We start from the raw sequence: 17,257 nt of genomic DNA, 5'->3' as shown, positions 1-17,257 counted from the left end.
GCTCAGACCCCCCTCAAATGACCTCAAAATCGCCCAAAATGAGCCCAAACCCCACAAAATGAACCCAAACCCCCAAAAAATGAGCCCCAAGTCCCCTCCAAATGAGCCCACAACGCCCCAAATGGTCCGAAAACCCAACCAAAATGGGGGTTTCGAGTCACAAAATGAGGGCGAGTTGGTCACAGGTTTGATTTGAGGCGACAACGGCCGTTTTAGGGGCAAAACCGCTGCTGTGAGGTGGGAAAAGGAGCTCGTGGGAGGTACAAAGCACCCAACATGGCGGCTGTGCGGACGCCGCCATGTTGTACGGACGCCGTTACGGTGAAGGGGGCGGGTGCTGTGAGGGCGCCGCCATGTTGGGTGAGGACAGAGGCGGCCGCCATTTTGTGCCGAGCGCGCGTTTTCCCGCTTCCGCCGGAGGGAGGCGGAGAAAAAGCGGCTTTTGACCCCAAAAGCGAGGGCGAGGAACAGCGGGGAGGGGCACGGGGAGGAGGAGGGGCGCGAGAGGGAGTCGGAGAAAGGTGTTGGGAGCCGCGGGGCTGGCAGGAACGGGGAGAGAATGGTTTAAATTGCTCCATTTTACCCCAAAAAGCGGCGGGTTGTTGACCTTAGAGGGACCGTTTTGCCCTCAGAGATTAAATTTCCCCTCACACCTTCGTTTTATACCTCAAATGATTCCCATTTTCGCCCTCAAAGCGGCGGTTTTGCCCTAAACCAGTAGTTTTTGCCTCAGAAAGGCGCTTTTCCCGCCTCAAAGGGATTTTCCCCCTCTCAGATTAACTTGATTTGCCTCAAAGCAGCTATTTTCCAAAAAAAAAGCTGTTTTTCCCCACAGAACAGCGATTTTCCTGCCTTAAAGGGATTTTTTCCCCCTCAGATAACTCAGTTTTCCACAAAGCAGCGATTTTCACCCAAAAAAGAGGTTTTTCTCCTCAAAGAGGCGCTTTTCCCGCCTCAAAAGGATTTCTCTCCCCTCAGATGAACTTAATTTGCCTCAAAGCAGTGATTTTTACCCTAAAACATAGGTTTTTTTCCCCTCAAAATGTGACTTTCCCCCACATAAAGTGGCTTTTTCCCTCACACAAAGCCTGGAATCAACTTCATTTTCCTCAAAACAACGATTTTCACCCCAAAAAGCAGTTTTTCCCCTCAGGCAATTTTCCCTTTTTAAAGGGACTTTTCTCCCCTCATATTAACTCAATTTGCCTCAAAGCAGCAATTTCCCCCCTAAAAAAGCTGATTATAACCTTAAAAGGCACTTTTCCCCCTCAGATGAGCTAATTTTGCCTCAAAGCAGCGATTCCCCTCCCCCCAAAAAAGCAGTTTTTACCCTCAAAAAGGCAATTTTCCTGCCTCAAAAGGATTTCTCTCCCCTCAGATGAACTTAATTTGCCTCAAAGCAGTGATTTTTACCCTAAACCAGAGTTTTTTTCCCCTCAAAATGTGACTTTCCCCCACACAAACTGGATTTTTTTCTCACACAAAGCCTCGCATCAACTTAATTTGCCTCAAATCAGCTATTTTCACCCCAAAAAGCAGATTTTTTCCTCAGAAAGGCGCTTTTCCCACTTCAAAGGGATTTTTCCCTCCTCAGGTGAGTCTAATCTGCCTCAAAGCAGCAATTTTCACCGCAAAAATCATTTTTCCCCCTCAGAAAGGAACTTTTCCTCCTCAGATGAGCCTAATTTGCCTCAAAGCAGCGATTTTCACCCCAGAAAAAAAAGCAGTTTATCCCTTCAGAATTGCATTTTTCCCATCTCAAAGGGACTTTTCACCCCTCAGATCAACTTAATTTGCCTCAAAGCAGTGATTTTCACCCCAAAAAGACATTTTTCCCCTCGGAAAGGTGCTTTTCCTGCCTCAAAAGGGATTTCTTCCCCCGTCAGATGAACTTAATTTACCTCAAAGCAGTGATTTTTCCCCCAAAAAAGCACTTTTCCCTCTGTAAACATGACTATCCCCCTCACAAAGTGGCTTCTTCCCTCACACAAAGCCTCGGATCAACTCAGTTTTTCTCAAAGCAGCGATTTTCACCCAAAAAGCGGTTTTCCCTCTCAGAAAGGCGCTTTTCCCACCTCAGAGGGATTTTATCCCTCTCAGATCAACTTAGTTTGCCTCAAAGAAGTGATTCTTATCCCAAAACAGTTTTTTCCCCTCAAAAAATGTGAGGCAGGCGGAGCCTGGCAACCAGCTGGGCCTGTGGGCTTTGGCCTCACAGGGGGCTGCGGCCTGAGGGAGCCTCTGGGTCAGGCACAAGCAGCTCTGTCCATGTCCTGTCTGTTCTCTGCCTGGGAGCTGTGTGTTGTCTCAGTGCCCCACAGAGAGCACAGACACACTGAGGCACAGACAGTGCTGCTGGGTGGGGGAGCCCTGGCACAGGCTGCCCAGGGAGGGTGTGGAGGCTCCTTCCTTGGAGCTCTCAGAACCTACATGGACACGTTCCTGTGTGACATGACGGGTTGGACTAGATGATCTCTAAAGCTCCCTTCCAACCCCACCACTCTGTGATTCTGTGATTCCCTGACCATGGCCACCTTTGAAGAACGGTTTGTTCACGTCAAAGCTGGCACCACAAACCTTTATTTGAGTCTGGGCTGAGCAGACTGACTGCACACGAATGACGAGAGCTCCCACCTTCCTATTTCTTGTAGAATAAACTTTCCTCCTTTCCTCTCTCAGTCGAGCACTGGAGTCTGTTTTGCCCAGAACCATAGCTGCCCTTGTCTCTATCCACAAGAGCCTTGGTGATCTTTTTACTGCCATTTCGCCAGGGCCTCTGCATCCTAACGAGGGTGGGGGTGGATGGGGGCATCGAGCGAGACACTGTCGTGGTGCTGCTGGGCTGGTTGGGCCAAACCACGACACACACACACACACACACACCAGTGTTACACACACACCCACTGCTCTCACCAGTTGCCCCCAGCAGAGAACCTGATGACTTGTGGTTCCCGCTCAGATGGGCTGGCATTTGGGCTGGCTGCCCTTCTGGGGATACTTTCACCACTGTCACCAAAGCCATGGCCAATTCCCACTGGGACGATTGGGACATGTCCTACTTGGGATGTGCTGCCCACACATTGAGGAGTCTCCTTTTCATTTCAGGACAGCGGTATCTTCTCCCCATCATGTGCCACGGCCGCTCCCTGGCCACCTGCAAAGCCCTGCACTAGGGGCCGCCCTGGGCAGCAGAGCCTGTGTCCAGGTGGCAGCAGCTGCCTGGGGCTCTGGCTTTCCCTCAAGTTTCTGTACTTCACTTTCTGTCAAGTTTCCTTTGTTTCCTGTGTTTTTCTTTGGCAACATTAGACTTTATTTTGTAGTGCATTTACTACAGTCACTACTATTTCTTACAATTACTACTATTTCCTCTTCTTTTTCTCTGTTGCAAGCACTTGAGGCGTCTGGGACTTTGCAGTCCTAGGGACAGAAGGACGTGTCACCGGTGCAGGGGGATGCAGATGGTAGATGTTGTCGAGACACAGGTGTTTGAACCTCCTGCCAATCAGGCTCAGCGCTCCTTCAACTTCATGGGAGAGGCCTGGAAGACAAGAATCCCACCCAAGGTCAGCAGCACAGGTAGGCTGAGGACACCTCCAGCCCTGCCATGGGAAGCAACCCAGCTGCCAGAAGCCTCCTGAGCTGCACTGACAAGTTCAGTTGGAACAGATTGGACACAGACCCTGATATCCAACCGACGTGAGCAGCTCACAGCCCCAGGCCCCACTTGGAATGGCTTTGGCCTCCAGCATAGAGACTCACTGACAGACATTTTTCAGCCCCAATTGCTCCAACAACGTTCCCAGACAAGATGCTGCGAAGCATCCCCTATCTGCTGCTTCAAGCCCAAAGGGATCCTGCAAAAGGGGCTGGTTCAGCTCCAGCAGCCAAAGCTGCTCAAATGCATTCCCAGCCCTACAACAGAGGCTGCACGTGCCCAGGCTCAGGCCACTTGCCACATCCCTCTGCTGGAACAGCCCTGAGCGGAACACTTGGGTAAAAGCCACGGCCTTGCCAAGCCACTGAATCCATTTCTAGTCTAATTAAAGCCCCCAAGCTACTTTCTAGACTCTGAACAAAGAGGCATTCCTCTTACCTTGGATGTAACAGACTTTGTAGTCATCAACATCAGGGAGCGCTGAGAGAGAAATTGTGGCCCCAGACTCTCTCCTCAAGCTGTTAATAAACTGTCCTTGCTTGCCAATCAAGTATCTGACTGTATCCTTGATGAAAGACAAGAAAGCAAGAGTCAAGGAGAGAAATGTAGATCAAACCCCACTGAGCCCTGGGGCTTCTTTTGCCCATCTTCCTGGTTCCTGCAGCTCATTTGCAGGGTGGGTTTGGACAGGCAGCGGGAGCGTGACCCTCTTGCACAGGGGAAAGCATCACAATTCATCCCCTGCTCTCAGGGACTGTGAACCCTCAAAGCCTTCTGAAGGCTTTCAGAGCATCGCCCTGACAGATCAGGGTGGAAGGTGCTGGAGAAGGACTCCAACCACCAGCCCTGGGTGTAGCTCTAACATGTCTCTTCTTTCCATCTCTGCACCTCTTCTTCATTCCTGTTGGGTCCCCATGGCAGCTGAAAGTGTCTCTGTAGGACAGGGCAGGAGGCACGAGCAGGACAGTGGCTGCTTACCTTTGGCACCTCTATTGCCCAGACAACCACCCTGGATTTTCCTCTTTGGCCGCGCTTCTTTCGGGTCACTGTCTGCCACTCGGGACCGTCTGTGTCCTCCGAGTGCTTGTCAGAGCCATTTACATCTGCAAGACAGGCACACAGGTCAGCATTCAGACAGCCCACACAGTGCAGCTGCCACACAGCAGGCCAGGCAATGAGATCCTTTCCTAGAGAGGTGACACTGAGCACTTGCTACGCATTCCATGGGGATGCTCCTCCATCAGGTTCCCCAGGATGTCGCAAAGAGTCAAGTCCCATCACACACCCTTGATGCCTGGAGAGTAACCAGCCCACCTCTGGGAATGCAACAGGAGGAGGCCCGAGTTCAGCAGCAGCCCCTCAAACCCAGTGACCCTTTCCCCAGTAACAGAGGCAAGACAGTCCAAGAAGTGCTGAGCAAACGCTGCCCCAAGTGGAGCAGCAGCCGTTTGTGTCGGTGCCCCAGCCCAGCCAGGTGCCCAGCAGCCCGGCACAGCCCTTACCTGCCGCGCCACGCGCATGGCTGCCCGCCGCCAGGGGAGATGGCGGCAGCGCAGCAGCTATCTGGGCATAGCTCGGCTTCTGCCCGGCTCCTGGCGCTGCCGGCGCTGCTGACGGCCGCTGCTCTGCGTCGGCGCCTGAGCCTGAGTCCTGTGCGGGGCTGGCTGCAGCGCTGCCGGGACACTCTGTGCTCTGCACGGGGACAGAAACAGCAGCAGGGACGCTGCTTTCCCCTGCACATCCTGCTGGCTCTTCTCTGTCTTTGTCATCCTCCTGGGTGCTCGGCACAACTGGTGTTGTTGACACTTCTGGAAGCTCAGTCTCTGGGCATTCCTCTTCCAATGAGGAAGAGAGTCCCTGAGGGACACAGGCTTCTATCTGGGGCCACGACTCCTTCTCTGTGCCTCCTTCCTCCAGCGCTTCCTCAGCAGCTGTGGCCGGTTCCTCACGGTCTCTGGCCTGCGCTTTTCGGGAGGAATAGAGCCACCAGCAGCCCAGCAGTGCCAGCGCTCCGGGCACGACGTATGGGATCACGCTGCAGAAGCGCAGAGACATTGCACACAGCCTCAGCAGGATCTAGCAGGAGACACAGACAGCACGTTCAAATAGACACAGGGAAAGAAACAGGAAGGCAAAAGTGGCACAAATGCCTTGAGGTATTTCCAGGAGCAGTTTTCCAGCTGCTCCTGAAACTCACAGCTCTGCTCTACCATCTCGAGCTTCCAAACCCTCCTGTTTGGGCACAAACCCTCCTCTGTAGCCTCCTTTTTGGACCACAATCTAAACTAGAACAGAGCAACACTTTCCACAGCCGTGGCCAGCCTAGGCAGGGGCAAGAGCTCAGCCTAGAGATCGAACTGGAGATGCAGATTTGGTTCATCCTTACCTTTGGAAGTGGATGGAAGTTGAGGAGAAGTGGGCAGCAAACAAGCAGTCGTTGAAGAAAGCACAAAGGCAAGTAGCTACAGATGGAGCTGAGTCCTCCCGAGGGCAGTTCAGCCCAACTGGCTCTGGCTGTCCCGCTGGGAGGCTCTACAGCCCCCGGCCAGGTGAGGTCACAACGCCGGGTGGGGTCTGGAACAGCCCCTGTGTGACATCAGCACTGCCCAAAGGTCTCCCTCTCCCTTGGTGACGGCCGCAGCGCTGCCCCTCCCCTGGGATGGCCTCTGGAATCACTACTGGCCATAATTTAGAACTTCTGCTAGAGGCACAGCATTGTTCACACTGTCAGGAAAAGTCTGACACTGAGCAGGGCTAAAAAGGATCAAACCTTTGCACACACACTCACACACTGGTTGTGGAACATTTCCCACACACACACACTGGCTGTCAAAGCAGTGGGGTTGCACTGGATGATCTCTAAAGGTCCCTTCCAGCCCCCACCATTCTGTGATTCTATGATTCTATGAACATGTCCAGGTGGCTTTTGAAGACCTCCAGAGGAGGAGGTCTCCTCTCCCTGCTCAGTTTGAATGGTTCATTAATAAATCAAACCTTTTCTCCCCACGCTGAGTCTGGTTTGCCCCAGACATTAATTACTGAGGGATCTCCCTGTCCTTACCTTGCCTCACAAACCTCTTGTTTTATTTCTCTCTCCCCTGTCCAGCTGAGTAGGGGGAGGGATAGAGAGACTTGGTGGGCACCTGGCACCAGCTCCTGAACCACCACACCAAAAACACAAGCTGCAGCCAAGCTGTAGTCCTAGGCAAGGGAACAGGAATTGCTTGAGCTATTGCTAGGAGCAGGTTTCCGGCTGCTCCTTCCATTCACAGCTCTGCTCTACCAGCTCTGTGCTCTAAACCCTCATGTTTGGGCCCAAAGCATTACTTTCAGTTTCCAAAGCCTCATCTTGTGGTCAACAGAAGAATCACCAGACAGCAACACTACCTTGGCCAGGCTCTGCAGGTAGAAGAGTTCAGCATGGAAACTGACTGGGAGTTGCAGAGCAGCCTCTCCTGTCGTCCCTGTCTCTTCCCTGTCCTAAGAGGTTAGGTCAGCCTTACCTTTGGAAGAAAATGGGAGTTGAGAAGTGGGCAGCAAATGAGAAATGGCTGGAAGCAATCAGGAAGGCGAGTAGCGAGGGAAGGAGTCGAGTTGTCCCGAGGGCAGCTCAGCCCAACTGGCTCTGGCTGTCCCACTGGGAGGCTTTATAGACTCTGGCCAGGTGAGGTCACAAATGCCGGGTGGGGTCTGGAACAGCCCCTGACATCAGCACTGCCCAACATTCTCTGTCTCCCTTGGTGACGGCCACAGCGTTGCCCGTGCCCTGGGATGGCCTCTGGAATCATTCCTGGCAATACTTTAGAACTTTAACTTCTACTAAAGGCACAGCACTGCTCACACTGTCAGGGAAAGTCTGACACTGAGCAGGGCTGCAGGGAGGAGGCAGCTGGGGAGCAAGAAATCCTCTCTGATGTTTGTGATGCCAGGAAAGTGCCAATCAGGACTCAATAGCCAATGTGACTGTCAAGCAGGTATTCTTTCTGGCAGCGCTGGGCACACAGGGGATGGCTCCACCAAGTGTGTGCCCTGCTTAGAGCAAAACTTTCCACATGTCCCAGACTAGATCTGCATGTTCATTGCACTTCTTCATGAGTTCCCCCCATTGTCCTGCCTCAGTCTGCCCAGGCGACAGCTCCCTCACGCCTCCTTCGCTGGGCCTGGGGGCCATTGAGGATGAAGGTCTGAGTCTTCCTCACAGTGTATTCTTCACCTTTGGCTTCCTGGTGTTTGTCCAGACATTAGGACAGGCTTGATCAGTTGCTGATTCACTTCTCTCACTCTGATTGTTCCAAGATAAGTTCTGCTCTTGCCAGATGACAACAGGAGTGAGATGTGCTGCAGTGACGGCTTCTTGCAGCTCTACAAGATCAGCAATGTCCTGAAGCTTGTGCTGCCACAAGGGAACAAGTTCCTAACGCCAATATTTCAGATACCAAACACTTACAAATGTGTTCTTGCAGATTTCTGGCTGAATGACGCTTCTGTGCTCTGAGGCTTCTGTAACATCTGCAATTCATTTGACACCTGGGCCAACAGCCTGTCATTGTCTTAAAAAATGCTGGGTTTTGGGTGATCTTTGCTCATTAGACTCTCATTATAACACCGAAATACAGCTCCATCCCAAAGCCCACACAGCTCCAAGGTGCCACCAGCCCTCACTGAGCATGTGCTCTGCATTCTCCTTACCCCACACCTTTAAAAGCAAAGTGAGAGCATTACACAGCAATCCAGATGAAGGTCTTTGTGACCAGAGGCACTCCAGCCCCACCTCGAAGGGAAAGAGACTGTAAAAATGGCTTAAGAAAGGGGCTGTTAGGGAAGACAGCATCGTGAATCAGTCAGGGAAGGTTCCAGCTCAGGCTGCCTCTGACTCCTGGGAGCAGCCGACGGCTGCACCTCTCTGCCCCCACAGGGACGCCTCTGGCTCAGAGCTGGTTGTGCCGAGGGCTGGCTGGGGAAGCTCAGAAATCCCTCTGCACAGTTACTTCTCTGATCTCCTGCTGCACTATTCACAGCCTCAACATCTGCACGACCTTGGACTCGATCATCTGAGAGGCCTTTTCCAACCATAACAATTCCATGGTTCTATGACAGAGGTAGGAAAGCTGCGGCTGGGTTCTTCCTTGTGTGCCTCAGTGCCCACCCCATCTCTCTGGCCTGCACCCTGCATTTGTTCATCTGGGCTGAGCAGACGAACTGCACACGACTGAGGGCAGCTCCCACACCTAAAGGGCTGGGAAGGTAGAACTTGGCTGCCTCAGTCCTCGGTCTGGGGCCCAAGACCTCCTGGTTGGCATCCAAAACCTCATTTTTAGCTTCCAAAGTGGTACTTTTGGGAACAAAGCCTCATTTTCACCATCCAAAGCAAGAGGTTTTGCTTCCAAACCCTCCTCTGGGGGCCCTAACCCTCCTTTTTAGCTTCCAATGCCTTATTTAGGCCACCATGTAAATTTTTCAAACCTCACTTGGTGACCCAAACCCTAATTTTTGCTCCCAAAGCCCAGTTTTCACCTTCCAAACCTTGGGATTAGATTTCAAATCATCGTCTTCTAGGTCCAAACCATCACCTTTCTTTCAAAGTCTCATTTTTGTGCACAAACCCACATTCCTTTGCTTCCAAACACTCAATTTTAACCTCAAAAGGCTCGTTTTGAGGCCCAAATGCTAATTTTGAGCTTCCAAAGCCTCCTTTTTGCCTTTTCAACCTTATTGCTTGGAGCACAGTCCTCCAGTTTTTGATTCCAAAGTCTCACTTTGTGGCCCAAATTCTTCTTTTTAGCTTTAACCTGTTCCTTTTCAGCTTCAACCCCTCACTCTCGGGTCTCAACCTCAGTTATCAGCATCCAAAGCCTCGTTTTGGCTTTCTAACAGACCTTGTTGGGTAAACCCCCTCCTTTTGAGCTGCCAAGGCCTCCCCTTGGAGGGCACAAGCAGGAGCTGGGCAGATGCTGCCCTTGTGTGTCTCTGTGCCCGTGCGGCCGCTGCGTGCCGCGTCCCCTCACACCCCAGGCTGCGCATGGGCAGTGCCTGGGGGTACCCAGGGAGGGCCTTGGGTGGCCGCCCCTGTGTCAGCGTGTGCCCGGCACCCCGTGTCCCGTCCCTGCCCACCACACAGCACACAGCGGCCCCAGCCTCTCGCCCCCCGCCCTGCAGGGAGCCCTCAGCGCTGAGAAGGGCCCCTGAGCTCAGCCTTCTCCTCTGCAGGGCCGCAGCCTCTGCTGCCCACAGCCATGTGCCGGCCCCTCAGCACTCGGCCCCTCGGGGCCTGTGTCCAGCAGCTCCCGTCTCTCTGGCCCTGCCTCTGCCTCTGCCTGTGGCTCAGGGGCTTTGCAGCACAGGGCGGGAGGGGCCAGAGCCCGCCCTGAGGCGCCGCCGCCTCTGATTGGCTGCGGGGCTGTCACCGCCCTGCCTGGTCCCGCCCTCCCTGAGGCGCCGCCGCCTCTGATTGGCTGCGGGGCTGTCACTGCCCTGCCTGGTCCCGCCCTCCCTGAGGCAGCGTTTTCTCTGATTGGCTGAGGAGCTGTCACTCTGTCCTGGGCTGGTCCCGCCCTCCCTGAGGCGCCGCTGCCTCTGATTGGCTGCGGGGCTGTCACCGCCCTGCCTGGTCTCGCCCTCCCTGAGGCGCCGCCGCCTCTGATTGGCCGCCGCTCACACGTCAATCAGGGCTGAGCCCGCTGCTGCACTGCCATTGGCTGTGCGGGGCTCTGGCTCCCCTCTGGGCAGCTGCTGTGGGGGCCTGAGGGCTCCTGTGGCCGCAGCAGGCGGGTGGGACCCTCAGCATGGGGCTGCTGGGCCTCAGGCGCAGGCTGTGTGCAGGGGCAGGAGGGAAGCGCTGCTCAACCCTGAGACCCGGCACAGCGCCATGGGGCTGCTGGCCAGCTGACAGCCCCCTTCCCTCTGCTCCCTCCAACGTCTGTCCCCTGCAAACAGGACGCCCCCACCAATGCCCTTGGTGCTGGGTGACAGGGGCTCGTCCCCAAGGGCTGGCCCGGCAGGTTGGAGAAGCCTGGCAGAGGCGGGTGCCCGGGAGCAGACACCCCCCAAAGCACCAGCGTCCCCTCCCGTGGGGCCTGGGCTGAGGGCTCAGGACGGGGCGTCTGTCCCAGGGCCAGGCAGGATGCAGCGAGGGCCAGAGACAGAGCCGGGGGGACGACTGGCCCGTGGGCAGGAGAAGAGTGTCGGCAGGAGGCTTTGGGGCAGGAAGGGTGTTTTTTGCTGGTCCTGGGCGCTACCTTTGTCCTGAGAAGTCCAGCCCCCAGCTGGTCAGTCCAGGGCCTGGCCCACCCTGCTTGGGGTCATCGCTGCCTTTTTTCCCCCCAGCCCCTGCCAGAGAGATGTTACAAGGGGCTCCCGTTACAAACTGCTTCACTGCCTGGTGAATCTGCTGAGCAGGGAGCAGCCTTGCTGGGAGCTCCCCGCCATGGCGTTCCTGGTCCAGGTGAGCCTGGTTGCTGGGAGGAGATGGGGGGGAGAGCAGTCAGTGGGGCAGAGGGTGAGTGCTGGGTGTGTTTCAGCTCCTGGCCTGCCCTGACATGAGCCCTGTGATGAACGTGCCCTGCAGCTGGAACCGAGGTCCCTGGGGAGCGAGAGCAGCGTGATGCGGTGCCTGGTGCTCAGAGCCCTCAGCGCCCTGTGCCACGAACCCGCGATGGTGAGCAGGGGGCAGCCGGCCAGAGCCATTTTGCCTGGGCCTGAAGCCTTGGTTGTCCTCTTTGTTCCCCAACCTCAAGTTCAGGCCGACAAGCCTCAGACTCATGGTGGTTATAAGTCAGATGCCTCAGCAAAACCGTTCACGTTCTGGGTCTCAGCTCACCCTCTGTACCAAATGGTCCCTTTTACAAAGGCCTGGTGTAAAAAGAACCAAGCAGCAAGATCTGAAGTGCAACGCAGGGTCTTTCATTTGCCAGGCTTGAATTCATTGGCATTTTAACTAAACTGAACTCAGCTGACTCAGGGATTCAGTTCTTTATTATCTGCCATTCCATGCAGGGACAGGGAATGACAAAGGCACTGAGGTGAGGACTGCGAGTGGCAGGATCTGTCCTTGGCTTGCAGCGGGTACATGAACTTCTAGAGCAAGGAGTCTGAAAAACACCCAAACACAGAAAAATCAGTTCACTCAAAGCTCTCTCTCTCCAGCTTTTTTCCTCCCCAGCTAGCTTTGGGTTTTTCCTCCCCATATGTTTATGTCAAAGTGGCTTTCAGCTGCTGACATCATAGTACTGCAAAGGGAAGAAGTTACTGACAGGGGAAAGCTGCTGTGCCCAGACAGAGCAGCTGCTGCATTGTTACAACAGCACAGGAAGGGCAGGTCCATTTCCACTCGCTCCCATCACATGAAGTGCCACAGCTGTTGATTGGCCTCAGGTGGGATGGAGTGTGGTGAGAAGCTCCTGAGCTCAGGGATGCCCCAGGACATTGCAGAGTGCTCTTGCTGCTCACACAGCTCGAATTTGCAAGCCTGGGACCTAGGACTTGACTGACAGATGGGACAGTTTCCCTGGCTCTTGGTCTACATGCTCTTCGTGATGTTCTGAGGAAAAGGAACAAGAGCTCAGTGACACCTCGATGAGCAGGAAGAGCTTATGGTTACATCTTCCTCTGTCAAGTGCCCTCAGCTCAATCTCTGCTCCCAGGTCTCAAGGGTCACCCCCCAGGCACATCCAGAGTGCCAGAAGCTGCTCTGCTGTCCCTCTGTGCTCTTGACCAAGGTCTTGTCTGCAGAGGCTGAAGGAAAGCAAAGAGGTGGGCGGCTGCTGCTGAGCTCTGATGTTTGGTACCTTACGGTGTGAACAAGTTTCTGAAGGTCTTGCAGGGAGGCCAGTGCTGAGGTGAAAGTGACTTTCCAGCCTAGGCCCCTTTTTGGGCTGAGACAAAGGCGACCATTACTCTGCATCAGCTTTGCTCCTCATGGGTTGTGTTTCCTCTTTGGGCACGTTCTTGCCCCTGTAGACTGTTTTCCTGGTGGAAAGCCTGACCTGTCTCGCCTGGTCTGCTTGTGTGGACGAGTCACTGAGGCTGCACAAGTGGCCTGCTGAACTGTGACAGCAAGGAGGCTGTTTCAAGGGACATTTTGAGTGCAGCTGGCTCCACATCTCCACCTGGCCCTTGGGATGCCCAGGAAACAAAAACACCAGCACCACCATTTTGCACCCTAAATGTGCACATGAATCATTCAAGTTCCTTTAGACACAACAGTGTCCAAAGTCTTGGCGTCTCTGAAGTGTGCCAAGGCATGTCTCCCTTGCCCCAGAGAGATAAACTTCATCAGAAGGAAATCTAGGCTGTAAGAGGTGGTTTTCCAGTGCTCAGTGCTCACTGCACAGGACAGCTGCCACCCAGCTTGCAGAAGAAAGGGCACAGTGCAAACCAAGCAGAATCAAACTTGATTGTGCTGTATATGAAGGAAACCTAAAACGCAGGTTCTGTGTGCTAAACAGAAGAGTGTTCTGTGGGAGGTGGAACTGAAAATGCTGTGTGCCTGTCTGAAGGGAATCCCTTCAGGGCCAGTGCAGGTCGAATTCCCTGCACTAGATCACTGCCACTAGCAAAAGCTTCTCACAGGGACAACTGTCCAGTGCTGCCTCTGTGCCTGGGGGCCCTCAGCAGAAGAGCATTTCTCCTCTGCACAACAATGTGCTCTGACCACAGATGGGATTTTTAAAGCACAGCAAGTGTCAAGTTCAGGTTTAAGTCTTCCAACCCATCCAAGCAATTTGGGTATTTGGGCGCAATGGGCAGAGGAGCAGGAGAGCCAACTGTTCCTGCTTAGCAGAGGGATGGGGAGTAAGAAACAACAAGGATTGTTCTAACCAATGATGAAACTCAGATAGTTCCAGCAGAATGAGCTGTCTGAGAAGGCTTCCAGGTGGTGTTAACTGAAGTCAAGGAGCTCACAGACGTACAGGAACTGGGGAGGTGCTGGGTTTGCTGATTCTCTAGATTTCTATTGGTAGCAAAACTAAGTGATGGTGTTTCAATGACGCAGCTGCCTGTTCTTTCCTGCTCTTCTCCAGCCCAGTGTTTCCTCACTAACCCAGCATCTGGAAGAGCAAACAATGGGTGTTTTAAAAGTCTCCCTCTCACTGCAGTGGTGACAAGTTTCTGTTGATCTCCTGGGGACTTTACTTTGGGTTTGGTTTGACATTTTGGCCACCTGGACTTGAGAATTCTCCCTCCCTTTTCCACCCCCCTTTTCACATTTGTTGCCTGGGATTCTCCCTTTACAGTTCTTGCTGGACATTTATCCAGACTGAGGCTCTCTGCACCAGCCTGATGCAAAGGCAATTTGGGGAGGAGGTGCAGTTTGGGGATGAGGTGCCCAGTAACTCATCCAGGGGCAACAGGAACAGATGATCACTTGCCCCACGTGTTCCCAGGGACTGAATGAGATGTGTCCTACCTCAGAAGAGAAACGACTTGATACTCATGACTCTGCTGGAAGTGATGCAGCAGGACTCCCAAACCCAAACCAGCCAGGCAGAGCAGAGTCACTTTATGCATTTTGACCTCTGCTTTAAAAAGAAGAAGAGGGATGGCAGCGGGGTGTTGATATCAGTCACTTCTCCTCCCAAAAGAAGGACAACCCATCTGTCAGAGGGGGATGAGGGAAAGCAAGAATAAAGGAAAAGATGACAAAGGAATGTATCAAGTGCAGCACAACCTCCCTGGCCCTGCTGCCCACACTCTGCTTGCTGCCCCCAGGCTGCCATTGGCTTCTTGCCCACGAGCCCATGTTGCTGCTCATGGCTCTTTGCTGCCCAGCAGCACTGCCAGGTCCCTCTCCTGGAGCTGCTCTCCAGCAGGCCCCTCCCCAGCCTGTGCTGGTGCTGGGCTTGTTCCTCCCCAGCTGCAGGACTCTGCCCTTGCCCTTGGTGCCCCTCAGCAGGTTCCTCTGTGTCCAACTCTAATAAGTTCATGCCAAGTGTCTTCTCCAGTTAAAGTCAGAAAAAGGTTTTTTTCTAAGCAGAATTTGTCATTTCTGGGGCAGGGGCATCTGTAGAAATAAGCCACTGAAGGTGAGCCAGCTGAAAATGAAGCCACTGGATAAAAACTGTGCAGTTGGCTCGTGCCTGAGGGAAGGCAGAGGACTGCTACTGGCTGTTTGCAAAGTCCTTTTGTTACTGAGACTTACCAAATCCACTTCTCTCCTTGTGAAACAACAGATTCTGTTCTAGATACGTTCCAGATGATATTCCAGATGCCTTATACATGGCTAGTTCAATGCAGATGTTCAGCTGTGAAGCTGCAGCTGCCAAAGGTATTTACTGCAACAAGTAACTCCAGCACTGAGGTGGATCTAATGTCAGTCCCTGCCAAACAGGAGCTTTTGAGCCCTACTTTGTCATGCTACTGCACTGCAGTGCTAAAGCTGCCCACTGGAGTCTTACAAGAGCTAATGACGAGATACAGGATTGATTCATTCCAATAGTTTTCCAGACAAACAAGACATGTGAAGCAGCACACTGTGAAACGGAAACAAGGGTGATGGAGAACATCTGAGGGGAGAAGGAGTCCCCTGACCTCTGACAGGAAAAGGAGATACTGGAGAGCGAGAGATGCAAACAAGGGAATAGAGAAGCGTACTGATAGAAGTCAACCAGCTTGCTGAGGAACAAGAAAGGCAGCATCAGCTCTGTGAAGCAAAGGCACTGTAGAGCTGTGTGACTGGAGTGACCGATGAAAGGCACCATCAGAACTGCCATATGGCTGGTTTCTCAGTGGCAGAGGCCTGTTTTCACTTGGGGCTGCTGCAGGGCTGTGAAAGCCCCTCTTCTTCTCCAAGGGAAGGGGAGGAAGTTCCTGAGTTCTCGCTGTCATCTTTTTGAAGTTCCTTTTCACATTTCCCTGGACATTAGTTTGGGAAACACCAGGGGATTTTTCTGACACAACCGAAAAGACTGCTTGTGGCATAGGCCTGGATTGTGAGACGGCACTTGGAGATGCCCGAAGCGTGGGGCTGCCTGAGAAACCTGTCCCTGGAGCTGCCCCCAAAGCCTCCCCCAGCCGTGACCCGCCGTTCCTCTGCTGCCTGGGAACTGTTGCTGGGCCGTGGAGGGCTCCGAGGCGCCGGCCCAGGGAGCTGCTTCGGGGCTGGGCCCGGTGTGAGGGGGAAACGGGGCCCCAGGGGCCGTGGCAACACGTCACAATGATGTCACAGAGCCCTTGGCTCCCGGGCATGATGTAGCACTGGCGCTGCCGTGGCCACCCCACAGTGCCCGGAGGAGGCGCCGGGACAGGACGGGACAGAGCATGGCTGCCAGGAGCCCTGTGCAGACCCCTCGTTGTTCTGGACCCGTGGCCGCCGTGCTTTGCGCAGTGTCTCCCCAGCCCTCGAGGCCAGGCCTCAGCAGGATGGAGGAGAGACCCCCCAGCGTGCCCAGGCTGGCCTGGCAGGGAGAGGAGCAAGTGCAGGAGAAAACCTCTGGGGCTGCTGCAGCAGGGCAGCCCGATGAGCTGCAGGAGATCCAGCCGCTGGAGCCGCCTGCACCCTGTCCCAGCCCCGCTGGGCATCCCCAGAGAGAGAGGGGCTGGGGCTGTTCCCCATGGCTGGGCTCCATCCCCTGGACACCCCCAGACTGCAGCCAGAGACACGCGAATCAGCGTCCCCAGCAGCCCCTGTGCCGGGGCTGGCCCTGCCCGGGGAGCGCAGGGCTCAGCTGTGTTCCCCTCAGCTCTGCCTCAGCTCGCTCTTTGCCCCTTCCAGGCAGGAACCTGACAGGAGAGGAGAGGCCCAGCCACGTGTCTGCTGAGCAAGTGGACAAGTGTCTTCTGAAGATGGTCTTGGATGACCCCCATGATATGGTGGTGACCCTCCTGCGCTGTGTCTCGTCGTGTGACAGGTAACGGGGCCCTGACAGCCCCGGGCTCAGCAGCTGTAGAGCCCGGCCCGTGGAGCTGCCAGGCAGACAGGGCTTTTCAGGACCCTCTGGCCCCTGCATTGGCCCCCTGCCCTGCTCCCTCCCTGCCCCTCGCTGGGGGCAGTGGGCAGAGGCAGGGCTAGCAGCCAGCCCCAGCCCCCACGGCTGCCCAGGCCATGGTGCTGTGGCCAAGCCCCTTCTGACTCTGATCTCTGTGCCTGCAGAGCTGCTGCAGCCATCTGGAAGCAGATGATCTCCACCAGCCAAACAACAGATAAGGTGCTGTGGGAGCTGCTCTGCGTGCTGGAGGACTGGCCCCTGCACACAACATCCACGTCCAACGGGGACAGCATCCACATCTGTGCCCTGGCTGTGAGTTTCTGTCCCGCTCCTCAGCTCACCCCCAGGCTCAGGCCCTGCCACGGGGACATCTCAGCACTGAGCTCTGTCTCGGGGTGTTTCCTTTCCTGCAGGCAACCACAGTGCTGCACGAGATCCTGCAGATGCCTGAGTGCCCACCAAGTTTGTCGCTGTATTTTCCTGCCTTCTTCCTGGTTCTGGTCTTCCAGATTTTCTTCTGCACGGAGGAGCTGCCCGAGGAGGTCGATGCCTTCTGGCAGGGATGCCAGCAGGAAGACCACAATCCCCCCAGCCCCAGCAGGTGCCCCACGCCAGTCCTGCCATCCCTGCCGCGGCCCTGGAGCCGTGTCCAGGGCTCCCAGTGTGACCTGGGCTTTGC

This window comes from Colius striatus, unplaced genomic scaffold, assembly GCF_028858725.1.
Source record: "Colius striatus isolate bColStr4 unplaced genomic scaffold, bColStr4.1.hap1 scaffold_68, whole genome shotgun sequence".
NCBI lineage: Eukaryota > Metazoa > Chordata > Aves > Coliiformes > Coliidae > Colius > Colius striatus.
The sequence above is the reverse complement of the archived record's forward strand: the minus strand, read 5'-3'. Positions refer to the sequence as shown.